General features: G+C 51.4%; 1 protein-coding gene across 5 annotated transcripts in view; it reads left to right on the top strand.

Moving 5' to 3' along the window:
- The first annotated feature begins 1,516 nt into the window (after positions 1-1,516).
- Positions 1,517-14,251, top strand: part of P2RY6 (pyrimidinergic receptor P2Y6) — a 40,798-nt gene continuing 28,063 nt past the window's right edge. For 2 of the 5 annotated variants that reach the window (XM_060605687.3, XM_060605689.3), the window contains exon 1: positions 12,394-12,821. The gene's annotated coding sequence lies outside the window, so the exon portion shown is untranslated. Of the gene's footprint in view, positions 1,714-12,393; positions 12,822-14,251 lie in introns of those variants that run through there. The other 3 variants (XM_060605692.3, XM_060605690.3, XM_060605688.3) reach the window with 3 other exon arrangements.

Raw genomic sequence — 14,251 nt, forward strand, 5'->3', positions numbered from 1 at the left:
GAAATCTATGAAAGCGAAATGTGGTTATGTCACTCTGCTGCTCTAAACACTTTGGTGACTCCCACGGCCCTTCAGATAAAGGCCAAATTCCTGACAATTGCCACAAGGCCCAGCTGGAATAGCTCCTGCTGCTCTTACAGCCCACCTCCCACCATGCCTCCCAGCTTGTGGGGCACCCCCACTCTGGCTGTGCTTCGTTTCCTGGACCATGCCAAGCCCTCTCTTGCTTGAGCCCTCTGTGCAGGCTCCTGGACCAGGGATTCTCTTCCCCTCACTGTCACCTGCCTGAAGCCAACTCCTCACCTTGGTCTCAGCTTAAATGGTACTCCCTCCGGGAAGTCTTCCCAAAACTCCTGATTTAAAAACTAGATGCCTCCTCTGACCCCCATTATAATCTCCTGTACTAGCCCTTGACTTTTCCTCCTTAGCACTCATCACAATGTGTAATGATGTATTAATTTGTGTGACTATTTAATGTCTGCGTTCCCCACCAGAGTATAAACTCTACGAAGCCAGAGCTATCTGGACTGTCTTGTTCATATGCATTGCCAGTGCCTAGCACAGAACCTGACACATAGTAAGAACTCAATAATTGTTGCTGCAGTGGTCACCAAGAGGAGGGGCTGGCTTGTCAGAGGGCTACAGGTCAGGGAGGTTTCAGGGACTAGGGAACTGGAGGCCAAGGTCCAGGAGATCTGAGAAGATAAAAGGAGGAATATTGACAATGATAAGCGCCATCCATGTGCCAAGTGCTGTCCTGTTACACTATCCTGACACTCACCATTCCTAGCATCACTCCCATCTCATCTTTAGTACGATGTCCCACTAGCTGGGTGACCTGGGGTCTGTAACACCAGGCTCCTGGGGTTGTTATGAGGATCAGGGATCAGGGATCAGTCTGTGGTGTGGGAAGTGTCACCAAGTGCCAGGCTGTAGGGGCACTTGGGCTCTACAGCCGGACTGCTTAGGTTCAAATCTCAGGTCTGCCACTTACTAGCTGTGTGACCTTGGGCAAGTCACTTCATCTCTCTGTGCTTTAGTTTCCCCACCTGTAAAATGGGGTTAAGAATGCCCCTGGAATTGTTACGGTGACGAAATAAGGAAATGGATTAAAACACCTAGCATGGTGCCTGGCACATAGTGGAACTCAAAAAATAACACTTATTGTCCCTCCCTCTCCTCGACCAGTTCCGAACTGTAGACTGTCAGAGCCCCGAAGACCTGAGGAATCACCGCTTCCACTGTCCCCAATGCAAAGAGGGAAACTGAGGCCAGGGAAGAGTAGGGATGCCGGAACCGGGACTAGAGTCCAGGGGTCCTGAGTCCCAGCCCAGAGCGTCCCTTCCTACGCCTGCGGCCTCTTCCAGACTCTAATCACCACCACCAGGTTGCCCAATTGGCGGGCAAACCAGTCCGGTCCAGCCTCCGCGGGACTCCCAACTTGGGTGCGCTCCAGCCCGGCCACGCCCCCGCCCCCGCCCCCGGCGCTCGCGCTCTCGCTCTCGCTCTCGCTTTTCTCTGTGAGGCACGAGGGAGGCAGGGAGGCGGGAGACACTCGGGGTGGGAGCTTCGGCCGCCCACGCTGCCCCTCGGTTTGTGGGTTCACCTCCCAGCTCCCGAGCGAAAGGTTTACGGGTTCGCCTCCCAGCGCGAGCGCCAGCGAGCGTAGTTCCCGGCTTGTAGCCTGTAGCCGGGCGGTGCTGCGTGGCCCAGGTAAGCGCTGTGCGGGGCGGGGCGGGGCATCCAGGGGCAGGAGGTGCTGGGGCACGAGGGTACGGGATATGCCTGCCGGCTCCAGGCTACACCCGCTGCCCAGGTGAGGTTTCCAGGGGTGAGTGTGTGTGTGATGTTAACAGTGTGTAAGACATGAGCGTGGGCCATGTGTGTGTGCTGGGCTGTATGCAGTAGTGTGTGGTGAGTGTATGCGCCGTGACCAGTGGATTAGTAGTGTGTGTCCACATGCAAGACGTGTGTGTGGTACCTATCTATAGCTGTGGGTGACTGTGCCAGAGTAACCCAGGGGTTCTGTGTGTGCCTGTGGTTTGTGCACGCTGTGTGGTAGGAGCCACCGCGCGATGGTGCATACATGTGCGTTGTGCCTGTTGTGAGATGTGTATTCTGTGTGTGGCACATCTGTGGCCCTATGTGGGGTGCTGAGCCAGGTAATGGAAGGTGAGAAGCATTTGTGTAGCTGTTACCGCCCACAGACCATTTCCCATGAACCCAGGATGGTTCTTACTTTTCTACCCAGCACCCCTAAAGGCTTGGGAAAATGAAAGCTCACCCCGGATATGGGTGGAGGAAGTATAAACGATCCCTCCCTCACACACACACACACACACACACACACACACACACACACACAGCTTCTTTGAGGTCTCCTTTTTAATATTCAGAATTCATGTGGATGTTGCATTCCTTTCTGTAATATTTCTGCGTTTGTTTTAATATAAAAATAGTGTTCCAGTGAGTTGACTCAAGGCTTGGCTGGGTTTATCCTGCAGTGGTAGTCCTCCAGCACCTGTAGAGTAGGAATCTGCTGCCTGTCTTCCAAACTGGGATGGCAGGACTTACGCATCCTGAGGGAGTATGGCAGTGTGGTTGGTATGTGGTTGTGCTGTGTGTGCATGTGTAAAGCACAGTTGCATTGTGGGAAGCTGGAGTTGTGTGTGGCCGTATGTGCTGATGTGAAGGAGGGGGTCACGGTGGTGTGGGGGGTATATCCTGCATGAGGGGACTGTGGTAGGGTCTGTCGGTTATTTCTAGTTCAGCAGCAGGGGAGCAGGGCTTCTGAGGAGGAAACCTGACCATCAGTGAGATTTTCACATTTTCTCCACTGGCTGGGCTGGAAGAAATTGCAGGACCCTGGGAGATCACAGGGAAGGGGGTTCTCATAGCAGGCTACCACCTGGGACTGTTGACGTGGTTGTGCTATCCAGGCTTGGTTTGCATCCCAACTCTGTCACTCTTTACATGTAAGACTTTGGTCAAAACCTCTCTGCACCCCTTAGTTTCTTCCTTTATAAAATGGAGGACTTAATATATTTGCCTCATAGGGTTATTGTAAGGACTGAGTTCCTGGATATAAAATGCTGGCACATAAAATTCTTTAACTGTTGGTGATAAAACTGCTGGTGATAAAACTCTGATGGATGTGTTGGAGCCTCTACATGGGGGGGCCCCTGCCTGCCCCAGGAGCCCCTGATCCCCACAGGACTAATGACTTCTCATGAGCTGGGCAAGTGGGAATCTGAGAGCCCTTCATTTAAGTATGTCTGGGGGATCCATTCCTGACCCCAGGCTCCATCATTGTTGCACTCTGAGTGACTCTGTCTCCTGGACAGATGCAGTCTGAAAGGGATGGATGCTGAGTCTCTGGCAAGGCCTGGGATAGAGCATGGGACGGGGAGCCTGGGGTAAAATGCAGGGTAGCCATGGGGCTTGGACAGAGGCCTCTCTCTCCTGACTAACACTAGAGGGACAGGAAAATGCTGGCCTCTGTGTGTGTGTGTGTGTGTGTGTGTGTGTGTGTGTGTGTGTGTGTGTTTGGGGACTGGCAGGGGTAGGGATGCCCTCTGCCTGGAATGAGGAAAGTCAAGAAGGGCAAGATCAAGGATGTTTCATCCCTGGCCCATGGCAGACCCTAGGAGCTGGGGGTGGGGGAGGTGGCAAGGTCAAATTTAGGGCAGGTGGGCCTGAGCTCCAGGCTGAGGTGGACCAGGAGACCCATTAAGCTGGGCTTTGCTTGGCGAGGGTGGGGAAAGGACGTTTGCATTGATGGAGCAAAAGAGCCCTTGTTCCTGATGACTTCATTGGGGCAGTTTAGAGAAGGTTCCTGGAGGACTCAGAGGAGGAGGGGACATAAAAGGCAGTGTTGGGAGCTGTGGAAACATATTTAGGGAGGGCACCTAAATATATCCACTGTGGTGGCGGGGTGCTGTGATGGACTGGCAGTGAGGCTTGAGACAGAGCAGAAGCATACCACTGTCCCCACTGTCCCCATGCAGGGAGTGCTTTGGCCCCAGAGGCTCTGCATGCTGCTCTAGGAAGGCTGGAGAACAGAACCCTGCTAGGTAGCAGGAGACCTGGCCCAGCCCTGACTGGCTGGGTGACAAGGCCAGCTCTCTCTTCTCAGCCGTCAGGGAGGTGGGACAAAGTGGTGTCAGCATCACTTCTGTCCCTGATTTCCTTTAATCCACAATTCCAGCTATAATTGTTCCTGATTCTACAGCCCTAGCCCTAAGGCTATAATCTCAACTCAAACATTCTAGACATATGTAATCTAAGCTGTAGCTGTAATATTCCCTGATTCCAGTTTAAGTGTTCAAGAATTCTGACCCTGGCTCTGGCAGTCTGACACTATTTTTTTTTTAAGTTGTATTCATTTATTTTGAGAGAAAGAGAGTAAGAGAGCATGTGTGCGAGCAATCAGGGGAGGGGCAGAGAGAGGGAGAGAGAGAATCTCAGGCAGGTTCTGCACTGTCAGCCCCAGTACAGGGCTTGAACTCATGAACTGTGAGATCATGACCGGAGCCAAAACCAAGAGTCAGACGCTTAACTGATTGAGAGGCCCAGGTGCCCCAGCCGGACATTTTAAAGATTATAAACTACCAGAGGAAATATGCTAGAGGTCACTTCTGCAGAATTGTTTGAGAAGCCCCAGGAAAGGTCCCTCCATAGCCAAGCACAGGCACTGGAACTGCTCCTCTGGGGTAAGGGAAGGCCTCTGGTAAAGGCCATATGCTCCCTGGGATGGGTGACAGCGAATCCAGAAGCCCCTCCTCAGCAGGACAGTGGACGTACTTGGAGCTCATGGTAATCAGGGGGCGAGGATGGCCCAGGAGAGGGAATGGTGGGGATCCAGGGTTGTCATCATTCCCCTTGGGATCCCCCGTGGGATCACTGGGCTCCTGGAGGGGACACAGAGAGGATGAAGGGAGAGAAAAAGAAATGGGGCTGAGGAGACCCCAGGGGCAAACCTCATTGTGTCTTAGGTTGTAGAAAAGACTCTTGCGGTGTTTGCAAGAACAGTGCCATTAATGCACAGCTGGGTTTGAACTTGGCATGGGCTGGGGGGTGGGGAGCTGACAGCCAGTTCCAGCTTCAGCTGAGTGACTTTAGACAAGTCAGTTTCCCTCTCCAGAACTCACTTCGTCATCTGGCAAACTGGCACACAGGACTAAAGCTCCCTGAACTCTCTCTCCTAATGCTGAGGACGTCAGCACTGTCATGGACTGACTACCTGGATGAGACTCTAATTAGTCCAATAGGTGAGGAAAGAATGAGTAAATGAATGATCAGATGAAGAGGTATGAAAATACAGCACAAGGCACCATGACTGTGATCTCTTCCCTTCCTCCCTGCTAAGCCTCAGTCTCAGCCCACATGTGAGAAATTGGTCTCAGACCGAAGAGAACTGAGGGTCTTGTCCTCCGGAAGAGCCCAGAATTGGCTGAGAGTTTATGAGACTCCTGGGTGTCACCCCTTGCCCTGCAGTGTTTCCACTGACAGCCTTGCCCTGAGTCTCGGTGCTCCCCATGACCATCCCTCAGCTCCCAAGGTGATGATTGAAGGAAGGAAGGAACCGTAGCTTCAGGGGCAGTAGCTCTGGAGGCTGGGATGGAGAGCAGGAGCCTCCCAGAGGTTGTGGGAAAAGCGGAGGCCAGGGAGTCCTGGGCCCCCAGGCTGTGTGAAGCAGGGTGAGGATGGGAGTGGCCCACATCTGAGAGGTAGTAGCATGAATGAAGAGGGGACAGGTCGCATGCATTTACCAGTGTCTACACTGTGAAGTATGGTGCCCAGTCCTTATCTATATGCCCTTTTGTCCTCTAGCCACCCTAGCAGAAGCAGAGGGCTCGGGTACATCCTGGGCTTCTTCCTCCATTTCTCCTCTTGCTCACTTCCCCCATTCAGTTATCAAGTCCCATTGAACTTGTCTCCCAAATATCTCTTCAGTGGTCCCTTTTTCTCCATCCCTGTGACTTTGGCTCAACTCAAGAATCCTCACAGCCTCCCCATCGCCAGCCCCATCCTTCCCTCCCTTTTTATTTTGGCTGCCAGGAAGCTGAGTCGCCATCTTAGTCTAGGTTCCTCTACTATTTTTTCTGCCTTGCTTCTGATAGAAACATGTGGGATATGTGGCTATTGTCTGTTCTGCCTCCAGCCCTTTAGGGGCAGGGAGTAAATTCTAAAGCAAACAATAAGTAAAATCTGGTATTTCCTAGATTCTTATGAAGAGGTCCACTGGCTCCTTGGGTATTTCACTTTTTTTTATTGCCTGTCTCATCACATTGACTCCTACCCAGACATAGAGACCCAGACTGGTGCTGAATGGGGCAATGATTTGGTTCAAAGCATTGTGTTCAAACCTGGCTCTGCCACTACTATCTGTATGAATCCTCGGCAAGTTACTTAACCACTCAGTGCCTCATTTCCCCATCTGTAATGTGGGGATAATAATGGTACGTACCTTATAAGGGTGTGTGAGGATTGAATGAGATGTTGGAAGCACTGTGTGTTCCCATATATAGTTATTACCCGAATGGGTCTGTGACCTCCTGAAAAGGCCAGGAGGAAGAGGGACTAGATCAGTATGGAATGTTCTATATCAGTGTTTCTCAAATGTCAGTATATGCCTGGATCCCTTGGGGATCTGATTCAGTAGGTCAAGGTAGGGCCTCAGGGTGCATTTCTAACAGTCTCAGATGATGCCAATGCTTCTGAGCAAAGTTCCTACTTCAGTCTATACCTGGAGGGCTTAGTTCAGGCTGTGGCTGGAGTCCGTGGAGGAGATCCAGGCCACAATGGAGGAGCCTGGGACTGGTGCCCCACCTACCCCATCCTGAAGCTCTGAAGAAGCTGGACTCCAAGCTGAGTCTGAGACAAGGACTGAATGCTCTTCGCCACTAGGTCACCAACATTCAGGAGAGCTCAATAAATACAGAATGAGTGAATGGATTAGAAATTTAGTGAAGTGAGGGCTCCAGGGGGTGGCTGGGCTCTCTCTGCCTAGGAATGGCCCTGTCCCCTCTAGAACCCCTCTTTCCCACATTCTGCCCTCTAGACTCCCAAATCCAGAGTGATTTACTAGTCTGAAGCCTCACTTCGAGCTGGTGACAAACAGGGCTGGGCAGGCTGAGGGCCACACTCCTGAGAGGACCTTTGCCTGCTTTCTCTGAGGATCCTGGCCAGGGCTTGTGTGGGATGGCTGGAGACAACAGGCCAGACAAACCATCTTGTGTCCTTGGGAACTGCTTGGCCTCTCTGGGAGGAAGCCAAGGAAGAGCCTGGACATCTAAGGACTCTGCTCTTCCCCTTCTCTCTTTCTTGGTTCTGAAAGTTCTCTGTGTGAAACTTGCTCTGGAGCTGAGCAGTAGCCCTGCATCTGCTGGGCTGCATGTGGGTGCATGTGTGCAGGCTAGGGGTGGTATGCCCCTGAGTGTGGCAGGTGCCTGGGCATATGCATGTATGTGGACCTGTGTGGGTTGTATGGAGCCGTGTCGGGGTCTGGGTGTGCTTGGTGTGCACCAGTGAGGGATTGCACCCACAGGCATGTGCTCCTTCTTCCTCTGCCGGTTCTCTGTGGCCCCTCTGCACATTCCTATGATTGGGAAACAGCAGACCCCAGACTCTGGACAAAGTGAGATGCCCAGGCTGCAGAGAAGGAGAGCTGAGGTGCAGCCAGACGGATCAACTTCCTCCTTTCAGAGGAGACCACCAGGCATGCCACCGGCAAGCCTCAAGTAGGGTCAGCTCCTTTGGTGATCCCAGAGGGACCAGGGCTCTCTGCTTAGATTGGGCTAGGAGGTCTCCTCTTTCAGACAGTGAGCTGAGGGTTGTGTTTCCCTCCTGGCTCCTGGGAGCAGCAAGGAGCCAATGGGCAGTACCCTTGGTTGCCTAGGATGTGCAGGACACCGTTCCTGCTGGCCAGTGGCTCATTACAGGCCTTCCCAGTTGTGGACTCACATGGGAGGGAATAGCTTTATCTGACAGCTAGAGAAACCAGGGTTCAGGAAGAGGGGAAGGGGTGCCTGGGGGGCTCGGTCAGTTAAGCATCCACTCTTGATTTCAGCTCAGGTAATAACCTCATGGTTTGTGGGATTGAGCCCCACATCAGGCTTTATGCTGACAGCTTGGGATTCTCTCTCTCCCCTTCTCTCTCTGTCCCTCCCCTGCTCATGCACACACACTCTCTCTCCCTCTCAAAATAAATAAATAAACTTAAAAAAAAAAAAAAAAAAAGGAAGAGGGGAGACTTACCCAGTGGAGTAGCCAGAGCTGTACTGTGAGCCCAGCGCAGGGTGAGGAGGGGGACCCTGAGACCCAGCTGGCAGTGACTGCTTAGGGGTGGGAACTCTGGAGGTGGGGTTCTAAGGTCAGCTTGGCCAGTTTGTGGAGGACACATGAGGTTAAAAGGTAAGATACGTGGCTATTGTACATGGACTGAGGGGTTCCTGCTAGTGATTGAGGGCAGGAGGTGACTGTGGAGGGGTCAGTGCCCACGCGCAGCAGAGGATCTGAGGACCGCCTCCCCCCCCCCCCCCCCAGGTGGGCCTTTGGCCTTGAGCACACGCCTACTGTGAGGAGCCTACACCCAGGGCTGAGCTGGGAGGGCCTGGACCTGAGTTAATCCTCTAAGCCTTCTTCCTCCTCTTGTGTAACTGCTTTTGTCCATGGGGAAAATCAAGAGCCTGCAGTGACCAGGAACCCCACAAATCTCCTGTGGTATCTGGGCCTGCCTGGGATTGTGGCAAAGATTTACAAGCCTGGGAAAACACGGCCTGTGAACTGGGGGTGTATAGGCACCCCAGGAGTGGGCACACATGTGCATGTGCATGCATCACATGCAGAGACACAGGCAACATGCGTGTGAACAAACGTACTCCAGGGCCACATACATATGCCATATACACACAGGTGCAGTTCTGAATATGTGTGCCCATGTGAATACATGTACATCTTCCAGGTCAGACCCACACATGACTGACACCCCCACCCCCTTGCAGACATGGGTGCACCCGACATTTATCTAGTTACATCCTCTCCCAGCCGGGGGGCCTGAGGTAGGGGGTGGGTGGTCCTTACAGTTACTTCAAGCCTACACCTCCTCCCAGAATAAGCTTTCCCAGGCCTCCTGGCCTTGTCCCTTTCCATGCCTTCCTCCTCCTCTTACCGTAAGGACAGAGGACAGGCTTTTCCTGGTAGCTGTCAGTCTGCTGGTTGGGAGCAGAGGTGGTTTTGTCTTTTCTGAATTTCCACTTTGTTCCCATCAAGCATCAAGGGCTGCTCTGGGGGCTACCCCAGAGCCCCACAAGCCTGAGGAGGCTGTTTTTCAGACAAGTAGGGATGGGTGTTAGGCATATAACATCCCCTGTCACATGGGTAGCACCTAAAAGTTTATGGACTGCCTTCTTGCCATATCTAGCTCATTCTTTTTTTTTTAATATATATATTTTATTTTTTTAATTTACATCCAAATTAGCATATAGTGCAACAATGATTTCAGGAGTAGCTTCCTTAGTGCCCCTTACCCATTTAGCCCATCCCCCCTCCCACAATCCCTCCAGTAACCCTGTTTGTCCTCCATATTTGAGTCTCTTATGTTTTGTCCCCCTCCCTGTTTTTATATTATTTTTGCTTCCCTTCCCTTATGTTCATCTCTTCTGTGTCTTAAAGTCCTCATATGAATGAAGTCATATGATATTTGTCTTTCTCTGACTAATTTCACTTAGCATAATACCCTCTAATTCCATCCACATAGTTGCAAATGGCAAGATTTCATTCTTTTTGATTGCCAAGTAATACTCCATTGTGTGTGTGTGTGTGTGTGTGTATATATATATATATATATATATATATATATATATATATATACCACATCTTCTTTATCCATTCATCCATCGATGGACATTTGGGCTCTTTCCATACTTTGGCTATTGTTGATAGTGCTGCTATAAACATTGGGGTGCATGTGCCCCTTTGAAACAGCATACCTGTATCCCTTGGATAAGTACCTAGTAGTGTAATTGCTGGGTCATAGGGTAGTTCTATTTTTAATTTTTTGAGGAACCACCATACTGTTTTCCAGAGTGGCTGCAGCAGTTTGCATTCCCACCAGCAGTGCAAAAGATCCTCTGTGTCTGCATCCTCGCCAAAATCTGTTGTTGCCTGAGTTGTTAACATTAGCCATTCCGACAGGTGTAAGGTGGTATCTCATTGTGGTTTTGATTTGTATTTCCCTGATGATGAATGATGTGGAGCATTTTTTCATGTGTCGGTTGGCCATCTGGATGTCTTCTTTGGAGAAGTGTCTAGTCGTGTCTTTTGCCCATTTCTTCACTGGATTATTTGTTTTTTGGGTGTTGAGTTTGAGAAGTTCTTTATAGATTTTGGATACTAACCCTTTATCTGATATGCCATTTGCAAATATCTTCTCCCATTCTGTCGGTTGCCTTTTAGTTTTACTGATTGTTTCCTTCTCTATGCAGAAGCTTTTTATTTTGATGAGGTCCCAATAGTTCATTTTTCTTTTGTTTCCCTTGCCTCCGGAGACATGTTGAGTAAGAAGTTGCTGCGGCCAAGGTCAAAGAGGTTTTTGCCTGCTTTCTCCCCAAGGATTTTGATGGCTTCCTGTCTTATATTTAGGTCCTTCATCCATTTTGAGTTTATTTTTGTGTATGGTGTAAGAAAGTGGTCCAGGTTCATTCTTCTGCATGTCGCTGTCCAGTTTTCCCAGCACCACTTGCTGAAGAGACTGTCTTTATTCCACTAGATATTCTTTCCTGCTTTGTCAAAGATTAGTTGGCCATACGTTTGTGGGTCCATTTCTGGGTTCTCTATTCTGTTCCATTGGTCTGAGTGTCTGTTTTTATGCCAGCTAGCTCATTCTTTATGACAGCTGGGGATAAAGGTGACTTCATTTCCTCCACTGGATAGATTAAGAAATGGAAACTCACAAAGAGAAAGACACCTCAGGACCTGCCTGAGGTCACACAGCAAGATAAAGCAGAATTTACTAAAACACTGGGGAGGAGTTGTTTCAGCCTCCTGGGGCTTAGAGAACAAGATTTTGGCTGTCCAAGCTGGGAGGATGAGGTGGGCCCAATGGAGGAGCACCTCACACTCCTTTACCAGGAGTTGGCTGAGGGCATAGACTGCCCCTCACAGACCAGCATTCTGCCGTGAGGCTCAGCCCTGAGTCCACCCTTGTGGACGTGCCAGAGGAGAAGGCAGGAGGGGAAACAAGGACATCTTTGCTTTGCTGTGTAATCCAAGCAAGCCCCTGCCTGTCTCTGAGTCCTAGTGCCCTCTCAACAATGGGATACAAGAGTTGATTAGAGGATTTGGAAGGCTTCCCCACAGCCACAAGTGGAAGGCAGGCTCAGGATGCTTCATGCCAAAGCCCTGGTGGTCCTGAGCTGAGGCCTGTACACGGGAGCCCTGGCCTGCTTCTGAGATCCCCTGAGTCAGGGCCTGGCACAGACTGGGGACTCAGGGCTTGGGGTCTCCTCTGGGCTGGGGAGGAGGTGGTGATGTGAGAAGAGCACCCAGCGACTCCAGATGATATCTGCCCACCTTGGCTGGGGTTGCAGCCCCCTGGCTCTCTGCCCCTACTCTTCCTTATGTTTCTCTACAGGTCACTACCTGACCTGCTGTGTATTTACTAAACTCATTAACCAAAATAAACTGGTCCCCCTGCTAGAATGTAAATGGTATGAGGGCAAGGACTTTGTTTTGTGCTCTCAAGTGCCTCGGACATTACCTGCACAGAGCAGGTGCCCATAAGTACTTCTTAAAAAAAAAAAATCTTTTTCTTTTAATTTTTAAAAAATGTTTATTTTTGAGAGAGAGACAGAATGTGAGCAGGGGAGGAGCAGACAGCGAGGGAGACACAGAATCCGAAGCAGGCTTCAGGCTCTGAACTGTCAGCACCGAGCCCAACACGGGGCTCGAACCCACAAACCGTGAGATCATGACCTGAGCTGAAGTCAGACACTTAACCAACTGAACCACCCAGGTGCCCCATGAGGAGGACCAACCTTATGGAGGGGGAGGGACTGTCCCAGGCCACCATTGGCCCAAAGCACAGTCACCCTTTCTGCCTTCTCATCAAGCCCAAGCTCAAGGGTGGATCAGAGCTGGGGAAAGGATGGTGGCCCAGGCTCAGCCTTTTTTCCCCTCAAATCACACTCAAGCTGAGGAGTCATCCTCAGCCCTGAGGGGGAGTAGGTAGCATCTGGAGTCGGAGCTGCGAGCTGCAGGGAGCAGAGCTGTTAACCTCAGGGTCTCAGCCTCTCTTAATGGATCTTCCAGGCACTGCTAAGAAAACCAGGTTGATTGTTCCCGCTGGCAGCAAGGAGCAGGGCCAGCTCTCTCCAGACCTTTCAGAGAAAGATCAGGAGAGGGCCGAGGGGTAGGGTGGAGAGGAGGAGGAGAAAAATGGTTACTGAGGAGTGCCTCCCTGTGCCAAGCCCTGTCCTTAAATGTTATCTCACGCAAACTTCCCAACAGCCCTCAGGGGTAAATGGGTGGTACCCATTCTGAACGTCAGCACACTCAGAAGGTGAAGTAACTGTTCACAACTAGGTAGTGGCTGAATGAGCTTGCATGTTCTTGGGATTCACCCTGCCCTTTGCCAGCTCTGTGCTGTGGCAAGTTACTTCCCCTCCTTGATTTCTTGGTTTCTTGCTACCTCCTGGGGCTTCTGTGAAACATGCACGTGACAGTTTGTGGCATAGGAACTGGCTAGCTATAAGGGTTGTTCTGGAGTTAGAATTTGCTCCAACGCCTCACAGACCACCGTGGAGCTCACTGACTCCTGGGTGAGTGTTCTGGGTCAGGGCCCTGAGGGTGCCCGAGCCCCCACCTCCTCTCAGAGCTTCACACACAGCCCACCTTTCAGGCACTGTGGCTCCTCACAGGCTGGAGTGGGAGCCAGAGAAGCCTTGAGGGTCCTCCTTCCTTCCTTGGCCTGGTTGTACCTAGAGCCTCCAGGCCGCACGGCGTGCAGGGCAGAGGAGATGGAGACATGGGGACTGAGAGGGACCTCGGTGGAGGGGTGGAAGAGTGAAGACAGAACTGGGAGCCATGTAGGTCTGGGTTTGAGTCCCAAGTGGCACAGGACACATTCCCTCTCTGGGCCTAAATTCTTACTCTGTAGAATGGGGATCATGATGATCTCTTCCTGAGTATTTGAAAACTGTTAAGTGTTATATGCTAGTGAGGGCCCTCCAGGGAGGAGGCTGGGCTCTGCCCTCAGAGCCTTCTGGAGCCTATGGTGGGGAGAGGCTAAGAAGGATTAGGTGACCAGATCCACAGAGAAGACCCTTGGGAAACTCTTGCCTGTGCCATCCCAGCTAAATCACAAGACAACCTGGAGCTGACCCCATGTGACTGGTGGGGAAAGTGAGTTCTTGAGTCCAAGTGTGCCTTGCCGAAGGAGAGTGAAGCGGGGTGAACGAGTGTATCTGGGGAAGCTGGGTGAAAACTTTCCTGGGGTTTCTGTTGCCATTCAACACCCACTGACACCTCCAGGGGGGAAGAAACTGAGGCAGCACAGCCCTCGGAGGGTCCCTGGCCTCCTGAAGATGTCTGGGATTCACGTATCTTGCCTGCTCTGGAAAGAGTCCCAAGCCAATTCAGGACACTCTCTCCACCCCTTGGTATAAAATGAGATGGTAAATGAGAAGGCTGTTGGCAAACTATAAAGTGCCGTGCCTCTGAGGACGCATGTGTATGTGTGTGCAAGCCCTTGGGTGTGTATGCACAAGTGAGAATGTGCAGCTTGTGAGTGTGTGTGCATATGTGTGCAATGTGTGTGCCTGTACATGTTCCCTGGCCTGGCTGGGTGGGGCAACTCCATGCTGCCTAAGGCTCCCTGTTTGCCTAGGGCTTTTCTCCTCTAAACTTCTTTCGATCTTTTTTTGTGTTTCCTCACTGTTTCTTAGTTTACCAGAAAGGGAGCAGGCCACGGTCCAGAAACCTAGCAATTGTTTCTGAGCCTGCTGACTCTTCTTCCCTCCTGGCCGCCCTCGCCTCATCCTGTGTCTGTCCCTGGAGGCCTCACTGTCTGGTGCTCCCAGCATGGCCTGGTCTGCAGGGCTGGCACCTTGCCTGGCTCCTCTGTGTGGCTCACCTGCTACCCACTTTTCCTTCCAAGACTCTGTCCACATCATTGTCCCAATGACCCTTCACGACATTCCCGCACCCTCCAGAGGTACTCTTATTATTCCCATTTTACAGGCAAGGAAAT

The sequence above is a fragment of the Panthera onca genome, chromosome D1 (genome assembly GCF_046562875.1).
Source record: "Panthera onca isolate mPanOnc1 chromosome D1, mPanOnc1 haplotype 2, whole genome shotgun sequence".
Classification (NCBI taxonomy): Eukaryota; Metazoa; Chordata; class Mammalia; order Carnivora; family Felidae; genus Panthera; species Panthera onca.